The sequence below is a fragment of the Sorex fumeus genome, unplaced genomic scaffold (assembly GCF_029834395.1).
Source record: "Sorex fumeus unplaced genomic scaffold, SorFum_2.1 ptg000010l, whole genome shotgun sequence".
Taxonomy (NCBI): domain Eukaryota; kingdom Metazoa; phylum Chordata; class Mammalia; order Eulipotyphla; family Soricidae; genus Sorex; species Sorex fumeus.
In genome coordinates this window covers 6,268,558-6,288,745 of record NW_026606067.1, presented here as the reverse complement: position 1 = coordinate 6,288,745, position 20,188 = coordinate 6,268,558, and the positions used below count along the sequence as shown (strand labels likewise).

Genomic DNA, 20,188 nt, shown 5'->3' with positions numbered 1-20,188 from the left:
ATGTACCCTGGGGGTTCAGAAATACACAGCAGAAACAAAATCTGCATTTCTATGTTTATTGCCACATTATTCATGATAGCCAAAATCTGGAAACAACATGAGTGCCTGAGAACAGAGGACTGGGTAAAGAAACTGTGATACAGCTACATAATGGATACTACACAGTTGTTAGTAAAACTGAGTTCATAATATTTGTCTAAATAGACAGACATGGAGAGTATATTGTTGAGTGAAGTGTGTCAGAGGAAAGGGACAGATAAAGAATGACAACAGTCTTCTGTGCATATAAAAAAAGGTATGAAACTAATACTCCAAGCCAGGGAAAACTAAGCAGGAGGAATCATCAATGGTTTGTCAGTGCTGTGGGAAATGGAGGGGAATTAAGATAGAGGAAGTTTCACTGTGACAATACTAGTTGGAAATGATCACACACACACAACATATTGCCTTAAAATGATTTGCCTTGTTCATTGACCTTTCTGTTTTTATCTTAGAGATTTCATAGAAATTTCAATGGTGCGTAGTCTACTAATTTTAAAAAATGAGACTGATATAGGATCAGATATAGGAAGTGTGTTTTCTGGACAAGAACTGAGTGTTGAAAGCAGGAAAAAGTTTATACATGATAAACTTTCAGCATCTGCGTGGAAACCATGATGCCTAAAATGAGAGTGAAGGACAGAGAGAGAGAGAGAGAGAGAGAGAGAGAGAGAGAGAGAGAGAGAGAGAGAGATAAGGTGGCTGCCATAAAAGCAGCCTGGGCCAGGCAGTGGTTTGAAGGGGGTGGGAGGTAAACTGGGAACACTTGTACTGTTAAATTACACCGGTGGAGGGATGAGTGTTAGAACGTTATATGACTGAAGTGCAATTTATAAGTAATTTTGTAATGATCTATATCACTATGATTCAACAAAAAGAAAAAAAAGAAAAAAAAAGAAAATCCATTTTCGGAATTTGTATATTTAAAGTAGCCTAGTTATTAGAGTTTTGTTTGTATGGGAGTGTGGGACATGGAAATGCTAAGGGGTTCCTTGTGATTTCTGTTCATGAGGGTCATTCCTGTAGACCACGGAGCGAAATGGCCCAAACCTGGTTTTGCAACATGCAAAGTTCAAGTTTCAACCCATTGAGCTATTTCTTATCCTATATCAGTCTCATTACTTAAAATTAGTTGACTACATACCATTGAAATTTCTATAAAATCTCCAAGATAAAATCAGAAAGGTCAATGTACAAGGTAAAGCATTTTAAGGCAATATGCTGCTCTCACTGCATCAAAACCTGTGATACTTGTGCAACGAGAAATCTAACAGTCACCAGTGGAGTCAATTTATCTAAAGTTTTCTCAAGGATTTTCTCATACATAAAAATAGGAACCCCAAGCACAAAAATTTGTAAGTCTACAACTGTACCTCATGGTATATCACTAATAAAACTTTTTTAAAAAAAAGACAATAAACAAAAATAAGAACAGTTCAAATTTGCAAATTCTTTTTCTGTTAAAATTAATATTTGTGAATGTAAAATTTTTTACAACCTTTTGTCCAATTATTGTGGAATTATGACAATATCCTAAAAACCATTAACTCATTATTAGCTGCAAAACAGTAATCATGATCAATTTGATCTTTGTTTTTCATTTATTGGTCTTCACTAGTGTATAGTCTTCACTAGTGTATAAAGGTGATTATTAACTTTTCAAATCTCAAGATGTTCAGAAAAAAAATATGAATGTTTATTTTTGCCTTATTTTCCAACTTCTGGAATAAAACATTATTACTATGGCCTTCCAAGTTAGCTTAAACTTTTTTTTAAAAGGTTAGTTCATCATCAGAAAATTATGAATTTTTATTTATTCAATCAGTTGCAGCTAATGACAGAGATGAATCCACGTTGAAGATTAAATTATGCAAAATTTGACCAGTGTTTCTCTCTTCTAACTGAGCTCAGAATGTTTCTTATATGCTCATTAATCTTTGAATGCTTCTCTTTATTTGGGGACAAAACTTTGATCCAGTTTCTCTGTATTCCAACCCTGACCACTACATAAAATCAATTTTTTCTATGAACATTTGATATCTTTACTGGAAATTAGGTTTTAAATGCAAAAATTGTATAACTGGTCTAAAATGGTTCATTAGTGATGAAAGCACTTAGACTTAGGGTCTACTGATATAAATTTCTCTAAAACAGCCATGACATTTTATTTGGTTTTTTTAAAAATTGATCTTATTTTGATTGGGGGGCACACCTGGCTGTAACCAAGACTTACTTTTGACTCTGTGCTCAGGGAACACTCCTGGCAATACTCTAGTGACCAACTGTGGTGCAGAGATAGAACTAGGGTTTACTGTGTGCAAGGTAAACTCCTTAATCCCTGGACTTTCGTTATGGCTTATGTGCCTTTTAAATGCACTGGTCTTTCACTTAATCACTTAAGTGTTTAAGTGACACTACCTCCACTACCCAGACGCACTGGTCTTTAATGTTTCATAATATCTTGAATTAGCTGGAATCATAGAAAGGTGAATGATATTTGAAGACAACCAGTATGATGACATTAACTTGCTTTCACTTGTCATTAAACTTGAAATCAGTGACAAGGCTCTGGAAGTCTTAAGTAAACATTCAGTTTATGGTTGGGCACAAAGCTCTTTTTGGTGATGTAACTTATATTATTAGTAGTAGCCAGTGTGAGGGCTTGAGGAGGCTTGGTCACACCCAGCACAGTTCTGAGGACTCATTGGCTGCACCTGGGGAGCTTTCAGTTGTTAAACTTATTGAAAGATTTTGCCACTGTTTTGTGTCTAAATATATTTAGCAGGAGAACACCTAATGCAAGTATACAGCCCATAGCCATATACTGGGATATAGTACACCTAAAATACATTCTCCTAAATTTAATCGGAATGATTTAATCATACTTCCCTTGACCCTTACAGTCCTCCTCTCCACTGAGTCTTATCTGAATGTTTCAGAATTTTTGTTCTTGCAGCAGTTGTTTTCAACAGGACTCCATGGAGTTTGAACTGGTACGAACTCAGCGTATGTACAAGTGTAAACAGACAATTGGGGATTTCCCCACAGTGAAATAGACACGTGATTTCCCCACTGATTTCTCTTCCCAGTGACTGATGTGGATCCGGGCTCTTCTCTGATGTCTAAATTGTCCCCCAATAAGATCCTTGCTTCCTACTTTAGCTTTACCAACTTTATGGTATGAAAGGGAAGGGTATTCCTAATTCACAAAACATGGAGAGTAGATTCTACACTTTTATCTCATTCTTTCAAAGGTTTGAGCATTTGTGGAAGTTTGCTTATTTTCTCAAGAAACACTTTGCTTCACACTGTGATTTAGATATAGATTTGTCTGACACTGTGGCACTGTCCTCCCGTTGTTTATCTATTTGCTCGAGCGGACACCAGTAATGTCTTCATTGTGAGACTTGTTGTTGTTTTTGGCATAACGAATATGGCATGGGGAGCTTTCCAGGCTCTGCCATGTGGATGTGATACTCTCCGTAGCTTGTAGGGCTCACCGAGAGGGGTGGAGGAATCAAAACTCTGTGGACCACGTGCAAGACAAATGCCCTACCTGCTGTGATATCGCTCCTGCTAGGATTTGTCTGATGTAAAATGTATTTTGTAATTGTGGAAATCATGATTATATAAACATTACTAGGTTATTCAGTACTGTGAAATTATAGAAAAATAAACAAACACAGTTATTCAATGCATTATCAATAACATCAGTGACAGATTTCTATATTACCTGCTTGGAAGAATTGATTTATATCACGTGTCTCTGTAAAGTTCTAACTACCTATATCTTGGAAGAACTTCAGTTTGTAAGCAGTGAAAGGACTACTGATAATGCTAAAGTTGCTAGACTATAATGGCTAGGTAAATTATTAATTCATCTAAATATAGTACTCCTAATTTTATGAAGAAAGTCAAATCACATTAAATACCAGAGCATCTTGAAATTCATATATTGTAGAGCAATTTAATATAAGGTTAGGGGCCAGAGAAATAGTGTAGCAGTGAGGGCACTTTGCATGCAGTCAGGCAGCATCTCAAATGGTCCCCCGTATAAGATTCGATCCCCTGCATCTCATATGGTCTCCCAAGTCCACAGAAGTGATCCCTGACCACAAAACCAGGAGTACATTCTGAACACAGAATGGTGTCTCCCATAAGTGGCCAAGATATTTTATTTTATTTTATTTGCAAATTTTATACATTTTATTTTCATAAAGTAGTTCACAATAGATCATTAAACATAACATTCAAACACTCAACCCTACAGCGAGCAACTGCCCACCACATTATGAGGGAAGGTTTGAAGCTTGTTGTATTTCATTCTGAAACAGTATAAGTCCATATATAGAAGAATACAAGCAAGTATGTTAAAACCAAACAAATCTGTGCTACTTTAGGCACATTAATGAGCTTAGAGTATAAAGGTCTCATGGCCATGAATGCGGCCCCATGCTCCAGGGATCTTTATTTTATAGTCTCTGGTTCTAGGCCTTTGATGAGACTACACGGTGCTGGGAGCAGTTTCCGGGTGTGGCTGTCAAGCTACTGGAAAACTGGCGACCTGGGGAGAGAAGGGTTAGTCCCAATCCGAGCAGGCCTGAAGACCTCAGCCAGGGTCCTGCGTACCAGGGTTCCTCTGCCAGTTCCTTTATGGGTGAGGCTCATCTGAGCGTGTGGAGAGTGGCCTTGAGTATGGCTGCGGTTGGGTTCTGGAGGTTGTCGTCTGCCAGGGCTCTGCTTGGGGTGGGTAGGGAAACTCAACCCTTTCCAACAGATGCCCCAGTAAGACAGCCTGGAGAGGGGTCAGGAGACTCTGCGTCACTCTCTTCTGGGAGTATTATTTTATAGTATCTGTATGTGTGGCCAAGATATTAGAGAAATATAATATAAAAATAATAAAAAATACTAATTTCAACCCACATGCAATTATAAGCATATAATTAATGAAGAAGTAATAAAAACAAAACCAGTAAACTTTGATAACAAAAAGTTTACTTAAGGATTTCAAGGTGGCAATAGGAAAAAGAAGAGATACTAAAACAAGTAAATTGGTGGGATTTTCTTGCAGCAATGCAATTTTATTTTCAAACAAAACAAAATTACAAAAAATAGTGCTAGTGAATTAGAATCCAATATACAGTTAATTTTTATAGGCTCCTAAGGAAGTAGTTATATACTAATTAAAAAAACGAGAAAGTTATAGTAACTAGAATGTGAATTATTCATGTCCGAGTCACCTGGTTATTAAAGAATGTCACATACTTTCAAGAAACATTTTATTTAAAAATTAGCTTTGTGTGACTTTTGGAACCAGTCTACTAATGCCGTTAAAGAAATATACATAAACAATAATAGAATTTTGATTCTATGAAATATTATGAAAGAAATATAAGAAATAAGGGAATTTTCAAAACCCTATGAACTTTGATGTTTACTGAGGGACCTGTAAAATTTACTAAGTTCCTGCCAAGTCCGAGTTAGGGTCACAGCCGGTAAATTCTAATGAAACAAATACAAGTCTGGAGAGCACAACTGTAGTGTTCCTATGACTATCCCCTGGGAATAGTTAACATGCACTTGATGACCATCGTCTTTCTCACTGTGTGGGCTTCCTGTGCCCAAGGACAAGGTAAGTTGAAAACAGATATAAAAATAGGTAAGAATACTATAATACCTTATTATTTATTTACATGTATCTAAAACTTGAAGGTATTGAGGGAGCAGAGACCTCTTTTTAAACTAATAATGGAGATTATATTTGTAAGAAACATATCTCATATTTATGCCAGGGGAGTGTCACATACCTTATGTATTCTCTTGACTTCCACAGCATGAAACACTACTTAAAAATTTTGTTTGTTTTTGCATGGTTGGGAGGCACACCCTGTGATTCTTTTTTTTTTTTTTTTTTTTTTTGTTTCAGGGTGATTGATGCAAAGCCACTCACTCTTTATTTTGAGTCTTTTGGGAAATAAGTAGTACATTAACATTTTTTACAGTACAAAATGACTTTGATGTTTTGGTTTTTGTCCATAATTAAACAGTAGGGTTAGAGACATAGGACAAGACTAAAGGGTCGACATCTTACCTTGCATGCTGTGGACCCTTGCACTACATATAGTCCCCTGAGACCTTCCAGGAGTGATCCCTAAGCACAGAGCCAGGAATAGTCCCTGGGTACCACAGGGTGTGACCCAAAAACAAAAAGAATTGCACTACATATCTAAGTTCTTTCTAGAAGAAAATGTTAAGTATTCCTAATATCATGGAGCTACATAGTGCTTCTTTCTTACTACTACAAATTATGATGTTTACTCAATGTTATAGCTTTTATTTCCTTTATTTTATTTTTTATTTTTATTTCCTTAATTTTTAAAAATTTTGTGCCACATCTGGTAGTGCTTAGGGGTACTTCCTGGTGCAATCTTTTTTTTTCTTTTTTTTATTAGTGAAAAACCATGAGGTACAGTTATAGGCTTACAAATTTTGTGCTTGGGTTTCAGTTATACAATGATCAAGTCCCCATACCTCCACCAGTGCCCGTCATCCATCCCCATGGGTCCCAGCATCCCCCCCATCCTCATCCCCCCCCCCCGTCCCATCCTGCCTCTGTGGCAGGGTATTCCCCCTTGTTCTTTCTCTCTTCTTTTGGGTACTGTGTTTTGCAAGAGAGGCTTTGAGTGGCAATCATGTTTGGTCTATCGACTACTTTTAGCATGCTTCTCCCACCCTGGGAGGGCCCTCACAACACCCTTCATTTGGTACTCTCTTCTCTATCTGAGCTTCCTTTTCACCTAGAGCCTGTGGCTGGCCTTCCATTCATGGAGCAAAATTCCTGGTACTAATCTCAGCCATTCCTGTGTGTCACTCTCCCTTTTTGTTGCTTTATGTTCCCCAGATGAATGCAATCTTTCTGTGTCTATCCCGCTCTTTCTGACTCATTTCGCTTAACATGATACTTTCCATGTAGTACCACTTGTATGTAAATTTCATAACTTCATCTTTTCTAACAGCTACATAGTACTCCATTGTGTAAATGTACCAAAGTTTCATTAACCAGTCATCTGTTCTTGGGCACTCAGGTTTTTTCCAGATTCTGGCTATTGTAAAGAGTGCTGCAATGAACAAACAATTGCAGATGTCACTTCGACTATACCTTTTTGCCTCTCTGGGATATATTCCCAGGACTGCTATAGCTGGGTCATATGGCAGATCAAATTCTAATTTTTTGAGAGTCGTCCATACTGTTTTCCAAAAGGGTTGGACCAGCCGGCATTCCCACCAGCAGTGAAGGAGGGTCCCTTTCTCGCCACATCCACGCCAGCACCGGTTGCTTTTGTTCTTGTGGATGTGGGCTAGTCTCTGTGGTGTGAAATGATATCTCATTGTGGTTTTGATCTGCATCTCTCTGATGATTAGTGATGTAGAGCATTTTCTCATGTGCCTTTTTGCCATTCGAATTTCTTCTTTGCGAAAGTTTCTGTTCATTTCCTCACCCCATTTTTTGATGGGGTTGGGTGATTTCTTCTTGTGGAGTTTAACCAGTACCTTGTATATCCTTGATATCAACCCCTTGTCGGATGTGTACTTGGTGAATATCCTTTCCCATTCTGTAGGCTGTCTTTGTATTTTGGTCACTGTTTCTTTGGAGGTGCAGAAGCTTCTTAGTTTAAGATAGTCCCATTTGTCTATCTCTGTTTTCACTTGCTCGGCCAGTGGCGTGACATCTTTGAAGATACCATTAGCTTCAATATCATGGAGAGTTTTGCCGACTTTGTCTTCAATAAACATTATGGATTCTGGTCTGATGTTGAGGTCATAAATCCATTTTGATCTTACTTTTGTGCATGGTGTTAGGCAGAGATCTGAGCCCACTTTTTTGCATGTAGCCGTCCAATTTTGCCAGCACAGTTTGTTGAAGAGGCTTTCCCTGCTCCATTTCACTTTTCTTGCCCCCTTATCAAAAATTAGATGATTATATGTTTGGGAGGAAATGTCAGTATATTCAACTCTGTTCCATTGGTCTGCAGCTCTGCTTTTGTTCCAGTACCATGCTGTTTTAATTATTACTGCCTTGTAGTAGAGTTTGAAGTTAGGGAGGTTGATTCCTCCCATTTTCTTTTTCCCAAGAATTGCTTTAGCTATTCGTGGGGGCTTATTGTTCCATATAAATTTCAGGAGTGTTTGCTCCATTTCTTTGAAGAATGTCATGGGTATCCTTATAGGGATTGCATTGAATTTGTACAGTGCTTTGGGAAGTATTGCCATTTTGATGATGTTGATTCTCCCCATCCATGAACAGGGGATATTTTTCCATTTCCTCGTGTCCTCTTTTATTTCCTGAAGTAGCGTTTTGTAGTTTTCCTTGTACAGGTCCTTTACTTCCTTAGTTAAGCTGATTCCTAGATACTTGATTTTCTGGGGCACAATTGTGAATGGGATTGTTTTCTTGATGTCACTTGCTTCTCTTTCACTATTTGCGTATAGGAATGCCATGGACTTTTGGGTATTGATTTTATAGCCTGCCACTTTACTATACAAGCCTATTGTTTCTAGGAGTTTCTTGGTAGAGGTTTTAGGGTTCTCTAAGTATAGTATCATGTCATCTGCGAATAGTGAGAGCTTAATTTCTTCTTTCCCTATCTGGATGCCCTTAATATCTTTTTCTTGCCTAATCGCTATTGCAAGTACTTTCAGTACTATATTGAACAGTAGTGGAGAGAGTGGGCATCCTTGTCTCGTCCCTGACCTTAGGGGGAAGGGTCTCAGTTTTTCCCCATTGAGGATGATGTTTGCTGTAGGTTTGTGGTAGATGGCTTTAACTATATTGAGGAAAGTCCCCTCTATCCCCATTTTGGCAAGGATTTTCATCATGAATGGGTGCTGGATCTTGTCAAAAGCTTTCTCTGCGTCTATTGATATGATCATATGATTTTTATCTTTTCTTTTGTTGATATGATGGATTATGTTGATTGATTTCCGAATGTTGAACCATCCTTGCATCCCTGGGATGAATCCCACTTGGTCATGATGTATGATCTTTTTGATGAGTTGTTGTATTCTATTGACTAGTATTTTGTTGAGAATCTTCGCATCTGTGTTCATCAGGGATATTGGCCTGTAGTTTTCTTTTCTTGTGGTGTCTTTGTTTCCTTTTGGTATTAGAGAGATATGGGCTTCATAGAAGCTGTTTGGGAGAGTTTCTGTTTTTTCAATTTCCTGTGATTCTTAGGGACAAATTCTAACTCTACATTCAGGAATCAATCCTGATGATGCAAGGGATCAACCCCATGTCATCCACATGTCAGGCACACACCCTAACCACTGTACTATCACACTGAACCCCACAACTACATAACATTTTGGCGATATAAAAATACGCTTACAAATTCTTTAGATATATGTCTCAAAATATGTACTTCATTCAAACTGTATTAAGGTTGGTTCTTGTGTGAATACTCTTCCTGTTGTGGGCGAGAGGAAAGAACAACTAGAAGAATTCGAAAAATGCCTGGAGAGCTGCAAACTCGCTCTGGCAGGGCAGGGCGAAGAAGAGTCCAATGGCCTCTTTATTTTTTTAATTTTTTATTAGTGAAACACCATGAGGTAGAGTGGTAGACTTAAAAATTTTGTGCTTGGGTTTCAATTATACAATGATCAAGTTCCCATCCCTCCACCAGTGCCCATTTTCCACCACCACGGGTCCAGTGTCCCTCCCACCCCCCATCCTCCCCATTCTACTGTGCCTCTGTGGCAGGGCACTCCCTTTTGTTCTCTCTCTCTTCTTTTGGGTCCTGTGGTTTGCAAAAGAGGCAGTGGGTGACAATCATGTTTGGTCTATAGTCTACTTTTAGCATGCTTCTCCCATCCTGGGAGGATCCTCCCAACACCCTATATTTGGTGCTCCCTTCTCTATCTGAGCTCCCTATTCCCCTAGCACATGTGGCTGGCCTCCAAGTCATGGAACAAAATTCCTGGTACTAATCTCGGCACTCCTGGGTGTGAGTCTCCTATTTTGTAACTTTTTGTTCCCCAGATGAATGCAATCTTTCTATGTCTATCCCTCCCTTTCTGACTCATTTCACTTAACATGATACTTTCCATGTAGTACCACTTGTATGTAAATTTCGTGACTTCATCTTTTCTAACAGCTACATAGTACTCCATTGTGCAAATGGACCAAAATTTCTTTAACCAGTCATCTGTTCTCGGGCACTAAGATTTTTTCCAGATTCTGGCTATTGTAAAGAGAATTTCTTTAGCTATTCGTGGGGTATTATTGTTCCTTATAAATTTCAGGAGTGTTCGCTTTATTTCTTTGAAAAATGTCATGGGTATCCTAATAGGGGTCGCATTGAATTTGTACAATGCTTTGGGAAGTATTGCCATTTTGACAATGTTAATTCTCCCCATCCATGAACAGGGGATGTCTTTCCATTTCCTCGTGTCCTCTTTTAGTTCCTGAAGTAGCGTTTTGTAGTTTTCTTTGTATAATTCCTTTACTTCCCTAATTAATTAAGCTGACTCCTAGGTACTTTATTTTCTGGGACACAATTGTGAACGGGATTGTTATCTTCACGTCACTTTCTCCCTTTCAATATTTGCGTATAGGAAAGCCATGGACTTTTGGGTATTGATTTTATAGCCTGCAACTTTAGTATACAAGTCTATTGTTTCTAGGAGTTTCTAGGTAGAGGTTTTAGGGTTCTCTACGTATAGTATCATATCATCTGCAAATAGTGAGAGCTTGATTTCTTCCTTTCCTCCCTGGATGCCCTTAATATCTTTTTCTTTCCTAATCGCTATTGCGAGTACTTCCAGTAGTATATTGAACAGTAGTGGAGAGAGTGGGCATCCTTGTCTCATCCCTGATCTTAGGCTCCCAATTTTTCTCCATTGAGGATGATGCTTGCTGTAGGCTTGTTGTAGATGGCTTTAACTATATTCATGAAAGTGTGCTCTATTCCCATTTTGGTGAGGGTTTTCATCATAAACGGGTGCTAGGTCTTGTCAAATGCTTTCTCTGCATCTAATGATATGGTGTTATGATTTTTAACTTTTTTGTTGATATGATGGATTATGTTGATTGATTTCCGAATGTTAAACCATCCTTGCATCCCTCGGGATGAATCCCACTGGTCATGGTGTATGATCTTTTTGATGAGTTGTTGAATTCTATTTGCTAGTATTTTGGTGAGAATATTCACATCCGTGTTCATCAGGAATATTGGCCTGTAGATTTCTTTTATTGTGGTGTCTTCGTTTCCTTTTGGTATTAGAGAGATATGAGCTTCATAGAAACCGTTTGGGAGAATTTCTGTTTTTTTCAATTTCCTGGAAAAGCTTGAGAAGAACTAGCAATAGGTCCTCTTTAAATGTTTGGAAAAATTCGCTAGTGAATCCATCTTGTCCTGGGCTTTTGTTTTGGGGAAGACTTTTGATTACAGTTTCAATTTCCTTGATGTTAATAGGTCTATTCAAGTACTCTATATCTTCTTGATTCAGCTTTGGGAGATGATAGAATCCAGGAATTTATCCATTTCTTCTAGGTTCTCTTGTTTCGTGGCATACAGACTTTCGAAGTAGTCTATGATCATCTTTTGAATTTCTTTAATTTCTGTTGTGATATCCCCAATCTTATTTCTGATTCTATTTATTGGAGTTCTCTCTATCTGTTTCTTTGTGAGTGCTGCTAATGGTTTATCTATCTTATTTGTTTTCTCGAAGAACCAGCTCTTGGTTTCATTGATCTTTTGGATTGTTTCTTTGGTTTCCATGTCGTTGATTTCTGCTCTAAGTTTTATGATCTCTTTCCTTCTGCCTGATTTGGGCTCCTTCTGTTGATCCTTTTCTAGGATCTTGAGCTGTGAAGTCAAGTTGTTAATGTACATCCTTTCTTCCCTCCTGAGATATACTTGCAGAGCTATACATTTTCCTCTTAATATGGCTTTAGCTGCACGGCTTAAGTTCTGGTAGTTTGTGTCTTCATTCTGATTTGTTTCCAAGTATCTTTTGATTTTGCCCTTGACTTCCTTCCTGAGCCACTAGTTCTTCAGCATTGAGTTGTTTAATTTCCAGGTGTTTGATTTGGTTCTCCGTGTCTGTGTGTGATTCACTTCTATTCTCAGTGCATCATGGTCTGACACTATTGTTGTTGACACTATTTCTATCTTCTTGATTCTATTGAGGTATGTTTTGTGGCCTAAGACATGGTCTATTTTGGAAAATGTTCCGTGACAACTGGAGAAGAATGTGTATTCCTTCTTTTGGGGGTGTAAAGCCCTGTATAGGTCTATAAGACCTTTCTATTATATTTCTTCTTTCAAATCCATTATTTGCTTGCTGAGTTTTGTTCTTGTTCATTTTTCCAGAGGTGATAAGGCGATGATGAAGTCTCCAGCTACTATTGTGTTGCTAGCAATGTCCTCCTTAAAATCTGTTAGCAGTTGTTTTAAATATTTAGCTGTTCCCTCATTAGAGTGTGATTTCTTCCTGTTGTACGTATCACTTGAGGAAGAGAAAATAGCCTTTGCTCTCCCTTCTAATCTTTTTCAACCTGAAGTTAATGTTGTTGGATACTAGTTTGGCCACCCCAGCTTTTTTGCGGGAGCTGTTTGCTTGCAGGATTCTTTTCTTTGAGTCTGTATTTGTTCTGACTGTTGAGATGAGTTTCTTGTAGGCAGCAGAGTGTTGGGTTCTGTCTCTGAATCTATTTTGCCACTGTGTGTCTCTTATTTGGTGAGTTTAGACTGTTGACGTTGAGAGAGATTATTGTTACGGGGTTTTGTGTCATCTTTCTGTAAGGGTGTGTTGTGCTTGTAGGGTTTGTCTTGTCTTTTAGTAGCCCCTTTAGCCCTTGTTTTAGGTTTGGTTCTGAGTCTATGAAGTTCCTGATCTGCTGTTTATCTAGAAAATAGTGTACCATTCCTTAGATTTTGAGTTTAGCTGGATAGAGTATTCTTGATGAAGCATTCATTTCAGTGAGTTTTTTTCACTATATCCCGCCATTGGACTGGAGCGATAGCACAGCAGTAGGGCGTTTGCCTTACAAGCCGCCAACATAGCCGACCCGAGTTCGATTCCTCTGCCCCTCTCAGAGAGCCCGGCAAGCTACCGAGAGTATCTCGCCTGCACGGCAGAGCCTGGCAAGCTACTCGTGACGTATTCAATATGCCAAAGACAGTAACAGCAAGTCTCATGACGGAGACGTTACTGGGCCCGCTTGAGAAAATCGATGAACAAGGGAGGACCGTGACCATGATCTCGCCATTGCCTTTGGGCTTGGAGGGTTTCCTCGATAGGTCTGCTGTGACTCTAAGGGGTGCTCCTTTGTATGTGATTTCCTTCTTTGACCTTGTTACTTGCAGTATTGTATCTCTATCAGCATTCTAACTATGATATGTCTGGGAGTGTTTTTGTTAGGGTCTCTTTTAGCTTGCACCCTTCGGGCTCCTTGAACCTGAATGGCTGCATTGTCGAGCTCTGGGAATTTTTCAGCAATGATTTGTTTAACCGTGTTTCTTTCATTGGAATTGTTTCCCTGAGCTTCTGGTACTCCCAGGATTCTAATGTTGTTACTCTCGGAATCATGTCCTAGAACTCTGATTCTATGTAGAGCTATTTTGAGGTCCCTTGCCACTGTTTGTTGTTTCCTATTGGCTTGGTGCATCTGGTCTTCCAGCTCACTGATTATTTCTTCACCTGAGGTCATTCTACTGTTGAGGGCAGAGACTGAGTTTTTCACTTCATCTATGGAATCTTTTATTCGTGACATTTCTGCTCTCATTTCTTCCCATAATTTATTGATATTTTCTATCATGCTACTGGATATATGTCTGACTCTTTCATTGAGTTGATTGAACATCTTCATGACTTCATATCTGAATTTTTTGTCAAAGTGGTCCCTTAGGTGAGCAGTATCGACAGAGACTTCTGGATTCTTTTTGTTGTCCTCCCCATGTGGTGGGGATTTGCGTTGTTTCTTCATGTTGGTGTGCAGGTTTGGGGACTAGGTTGCTTGGTACGACTAAACTACCTGCAGCCGCATGAGCAGCAGTCTGATGAAAAATAGGTCACACCCACTTCTACAGAAGCCACGCCTACTTCTGAAGAGGCGACAACCCCACAGGTACCTGGTGTGTGTGGGGGGAGTAATGACTGGGTAGGGGAGAAGACCAGCACAGCTTGTCTGAGAAGTAGGGGAGAAGAATAGCACAGCTTGTCTGAGAGGACACCTGGGGGGCTTGCAGGGAGAAAACCAAGTCCCGGGTTTGAGTACCAGCGGATGAACTGACCTGGGTTTGGGAGAAGATCAGCGCAGCTTGGGGGGCAAAGAGGAAAAGGCAGATGCTCAGGGCTGCTTTTCTCCCAGCTTCCGAGAGGACGAATATGGCCTCTTTAATTCACTATCCTATGCACTCACATCTAGTGCACTCAGTACAAAGAAATCATTGGCGGCGGGTGGGGAGGGAAGGGGTTACAGGAGGGTCATAAGGACATCAAAGCTTACTTGTTCTGTCATGTGTGTAAGTCCAGTGGTCGCAATCTCCAGAGAGGAATGCAAGGCCAAGAAGTCTGGCACCATGAACTACAGCCCCGTGCACCTGGAATGATAAGAGGATGTGAGAGAATGTCTGCATCCCCAAGCTGAACTGGGTTAGGGATCTGTGAGAAAGGGAAGATTGCTTCTGTGTAATACTAAGATCTAAAAGGCAGCTGAAGGAAGTGATGTTAACACTTTCCAAACCAGTCTGGACACAGGAATCATGACTCGACCATTTTCATGGGGCCTGTGTTCCTGCCTGCTTGTAGGTCAGTCCCCAAGGACTCATCCTATCTGTTCTATTTGGGCACCAACAGTTGGTATTTAATTAATGCTTAACCTTTGGGAGTGATATATTTTTATAAACTTTTATACACAAATATTAGTTCAGATTCATAAGTCAAACTCATGAAGTCAACAAATATAAAGTTTATATGTTTTTTAATTATAGCTTAACAAAAAGAGATGGGGAGAAAGAGACAGAGAGAGGAGAGAGAGAGGAGAGAGAAAGAGAGAGAGAGAGAGAGAGAGAGATAGAGAGATTGTCATACTACTGTACCAAAGCCTAAAATGGTACATTAGTATGTCAGGCTAATTGGTGGTTAGGGGAGAAGTTTGAGGAAGAGGGTGAAAGGGATACTGGAGATGTTGGATATTGATGCTAGGAAATGTACACTGGTGGAGAAATGGGTGTTGGCAGACTGAAACCCAATCATAAATAGCTTTGCAATTGTCCATTTTCTAGTGATTCAATACAATTTTTTAAAATAAAATGTAAAAATAAAACATCAAAAATGTTGCCAAGTAAAATGAAAGGTTCCAATAAATAACAATAAATTATAGTTTAAATGTCACTGGCAAACATAAAGTAAGGTCTAGCTCAAGGGACTGGACCACATGCCATGGATTCAGTCCCAGCCACCACATGGCTTCCTAAGGCTTCCTAAGGAATGTCTATATAGTTCTGGTGGCCCCTTTCACCAGCCAGTCCTACTAGGCCAAGCATTGAACCACTTGGCCTACTTACGTGGGACAGATGATGCCAAGCATGACCTCAGGTCCTGAGTTCTGAGTAGGAAACCATGATTTCCCCACCCAATACTATTTGGATATTCTTACTCCTAGGGATTTACAACATGTGTGGGTACAGAATTAGGTGGTAATTAAGGTGGTAATTCAAGGTGGTAATTAAGATAAAACTGATTTCAAGACACATAGTGAGGTGGTAGCAAAGGTCCAAAGTTAACAGAATGGGAGAAGTGATCTATATAATTGAATTGGTTAGGGGATAAGTGGGACTCCAATAAGTGACTTAAAAATACTTTGACTTTTTACAGTGTGGACAGTAATAATAATAAATTGTTTTTCCATCTTCTAAGCATATATAGTCATATGCATATAGTCATATAGACTGGCTTCGAAAGAACTGAAACATCATGAGGTCCTTTTGCTTTGGTGGGATGGGTTCCCATAACTGTGATTAGACCTTGTTCCTGGCTTAGGTGCTCAGGAGTCACTCCTGGTGAGGCTAGCAAGAAAATAAGGTATTCCAACCAACCAACCTAGATCAACTGCATACAAGACAAGCAAGAAGAGATCCGGATTATTCCAGTTTTCAGATCCTAGTGCAGTAGAATAATGAAGCTACATAAATAGTAAGTTCATTAAATAAATATTAATATTAAATAGAATCATCTGTTGCCATAAAATGCTATTTATTCCTCTAGGAGGAACTTGTGACTTTCCCAAAATAAAACATGGAAGCATACATAATGAAAACAGACATGAGCAACAGTTCCCAGTTGCTATTGGAAAAAATGTCTACTACTCCTGTGAACAGAGCTTTGCATCTCCAGAACAGTCAGTCTGGACATGAATCGAGTGTACAGCAGAAGGATAGTCCCCAGCTCCACAGTGCCTCAGTGAGTAACCCGCTCCTCATTGTCCGACGGAACCAGGGATGTTCTGTGAGCAGAGAGCAATGCTTTATGGGGTGACAGAGTTTACAGAAATATAGGAGAAGGGCTTGAGGAGCTCACAAAGATATTTCCTTTTATATAAGTTCTTGTAGCATGAAATAAGTAAAAGAAACCAGTAACTTACAGATGCTATAGACTATAAGTTCTTTAATTTCGTTTTTTTCCAATCTGGAGAAGCCAGTGTTCTCTTTTGAACATCTCTCTCTTTCTCATTCTCTCTCTTTCTCTCTTTATCTTTCACTCTCCCCTACTTTTCTTAAATTTTTGCAAAAAAATTAATGAATTATTTCATTTGAAATGCTAATGAGAATAATTTCAAGTGCCAAAAACTTAGACAGACTTTTTTGAAAATTGTATTAAAATTTTACCTAACACGTGGTTTTTCTTTGTTTTTCTTTTTTGATATTTTTTATTAAATACCTGTGATATACAAAGTTGAGTTTTAGGCATATAATAATTTCCAATACCACTCCCACCACCAGTGTCAACCTCCCTCTACCAGTGTTCCTATATTCCTGACCCACCCCAATCACCACCTCATCCTCACCTGTCAAAAGTGTCACAGGCACGTTACACAGTTTCAGTGATTGCTACTTAGATGTCCTGCTTTCAGTGTTGCTGAGTCTGTGTTTGGGATCTATGGATGACTATAACACTCACCCATATCATCGGTATGACTCAAGCCCTGATGCCTCTTCACCCGATAATTTGCTTTCTCTTCTTCCATTCTTGATTTCTGTCTTTGTCTCTAAACACTGGGGCCTCAGGTGATTTAGGCACCTCCCTTTTACTATAATACATGTCATCAACCAGAAAACATTCTGTATTTGTCTTTCCTTTGGCTTACTTCTTCCAACATGAAATCTTCCAGTTCCAATCAATTTGCAGAAAATTGCATGATTTAATCATTCCTTACAGCTGGTTGGTATTCCAAATGTTTATATACTACATTTTCATAATCCTTTTGATGTTATTGGACCCCTAGATTAATTCCATATTTTAGCTACTGTACTGATTGCAGCAATGAATAACGGTGTGCATATGTCCTCTTGAGAGAGTGTTTCTGTGTCCTGGGAGTAGATGCCTAAGAGTGGTTTTGCTGGGTCCTAAGGCAGGTCAATTCTAAGTTTACTGAGATCTCTCCATACTGTTTTCCACAAGGATTGTACCAGGCAACATTCCCACCAGCAGTGGATCAAGTTTCTTTTTCATCACATCTCCAACAACACAGATTGTTCCCAGTGTTTTTGATATGTGCTATTCTCACTGGTCTAGAATGGTATCTCATTGCCATCTTGATTTGGCTTTCTCTGATGAAAAGTGATGCTGAGAATTTCTTCATAAGTGATTCTTCATTGACTTCTCTCTTCTCAGAGGCCACAGGAACACTCTCAGCTATACTTTGGGGTAATTTTATGCCATGACTCCACAGCCTTTGCCCATGTACATCCATGTATGCGGCACTCTATGTGCTACATCCCTTTGAACTACATATGCAGTCCTCAAAAGATTTTTTTCTTCTTAGTTAGCTGAAGGAGCTTTATTATTTGCTCTAATATTTTCCATATTTTTATTTTTAATAAGCTGATCTTTTATTTTTACCTTTATATTTAGATGATTTTAATAGTACATTTATCATCTTATACTGCTTGGTTTGGGGGATCTGGGCCACAAATATCTGTGCTCCGCCATCATTCCTGATGATGCTCAAGGGACTATCTTTGGTAAAGGAGATTAAGCAGGAGTTATCTGAGAGCACTTTATCCCTATCACTAAATGCAGAGGAAGAAAAAAGGAGATAAATTAAATGAGGAGACAAATTAAATGAGGAAGTAAAAGGAGATTAAAGTTATCGCCTACTCTTGAAAGTATTTAGATCATTGAGATAAAACAGAAAATTTTTAATGTATAAAAAAGTTGAGGAATGAAAATGGTTCATAAATGCAAATGAGGATTAATTAAATTACATATAAGTTTGTTTTGTATTGTTTGTTATGACTAGTTGGCTGAAAATGATCAAAAAATTTTTCTTAAAGGAAAGTGTGTGAAGATTGAAGATTGCCGTATTTCACCCAGGATCCAATAAGTCCTTCCAAAGAGATTAGTCACATGTTGCTAAAGGTTTAGTCTTGTGTGCTTATATGTCTATATACATATAAGCATATACACACATATATATACTTGTGTGTATGTTTGTGTATAAATATATTATCCCCTTAAGATTGGTTGCCTTCTGCTTTAAACCTCATCAAATGTGGCATGCTACTCTTGGTATATCATTGGTGTAATGTATGAGATGCTGCGCATTCACAGCTGCCAGGTCCAGGAAAAGCTTTATTCTGGCAGTGATTAAGTTCTGGAAGTTTTGAGCTGCTGGGCTGGCTTCATGGTGGGGGAGTGAACCTCACCCACTCCTCCTCTGGGTTGCCCGAATAAAACTGCCTGGCAAGGGATCAGGAGCCATCTCTATGGCATGTCGTTCTGAATTTATATATTAAGTTTGAAAACATAATTTAATTTAATTTATTATGTGCTTTGTAAACTTTATCTTAATGTTGGCACACTGTGATGTGTTTTTTATTTCAAGTTATGTAATATTCTTCATTTGGGTTTTTAGGACACTGTGTTTTGCCTTCTGTGGAACATGGCCACTCTGATTATTCACAAGTAACACATTTGGAAGGCGAAACTGTGAAAATTACCTGTGATATAGGCTACAATCTCCCAAATAATCAGAGGAGTATTACATGTACAGAAAGTGGCTGGTCCACTGAGCCTATATGCATTCCGTACTGTAAGTAGAATCTGACCTCTGCAATCCATCATTTCTTTCTATTTATAAAGCAGTTGCTAGAAAATATGTACATTATAAATTTTGTTGTTATTTTCATCTTTTTAATTATAAACTATTAACAATACCTCAGTAGACATAAGAAATCTCTTTCTCTTTATTTGTGAGTCTTGTAGTGGTTTATCAATCTTGTTTATTTTCTCAAAGAACTCTTGGTGTCATTGATCTGTCATTGTGTTTTGGGCTTCCTTCTAGTTAATAACTGTTCCAAGCTTTATTTCCTTCTTCCTACCAAGTTTGAGCTCCTTTTGTTGGTCAGTTTCCAAGATCTTAAGTTGTTTGGTTAAATTACTTAGATGGGCTCTTTCTTCCTTCCTGATGAATGCTAGTAGAGCCTAAACTTTCCTCTTAACACTGCCTTTGTTCTGTCCCACAAGTTCTGGTCATTTGTGTGTTTATTCTCCTTTGTTTCCAAGAATCTTTGGATTTCCACTTGACTTTCTCTCTAAGTCACTGGTTGTTCACTAGTAATTTGTTTCATTTGTATGCTTTGTTTGATTCTCAGTTTCTGAGTCTGATTCAATTCTATTTTCAGTGACTCATGGTCCAAAAAGATAGTCGAAATCATTTCTATCCTCTTAATTTTGTGCAGTTATGTTTTCTGGCCCAGTGTGGTATATCTTGGAGAACGCCCCGTGTGCACTGAGATGTGTATTCAGCTTTTGCGGAATGAAAATTCCTATTTATATCTACTCATTTCCCCATCTCCATTTCTTCTTTTCTTCCCAAATGAGTTACAATCTTAATTAGGACCACTTATGATTAATGAGTTTT

The 20,188-nt window shown here is 38.6% G+C and overlaps 1 protein-coding gene across 1 annotated transcript in view; it reads left to right on the top strand.

The window, feature by feature from the left end:
- The first annotated feature begins 5,575 nt into the window (after nt 1-5,575).
- LOC130019981 (complement factor H-like) overlaps nt 5,576-20,188 on the top strand; it is a 33,600-nt gene continuing 18,987 nt past the window's right edge. Inside the window, exons 1-3 of the mRNA XM_056110580.1 lie at nt 5,576-5,671; nt 16,312-16,506; nt 19,181-19,357. The gene's annotated coding sequence lies outside the window, so the exon portion shown is untranslated. The remainder of the gene's footprint in view (nt 5,672-16,311; nt 16,507-19,180; nt 19,358-20,188) is intronic.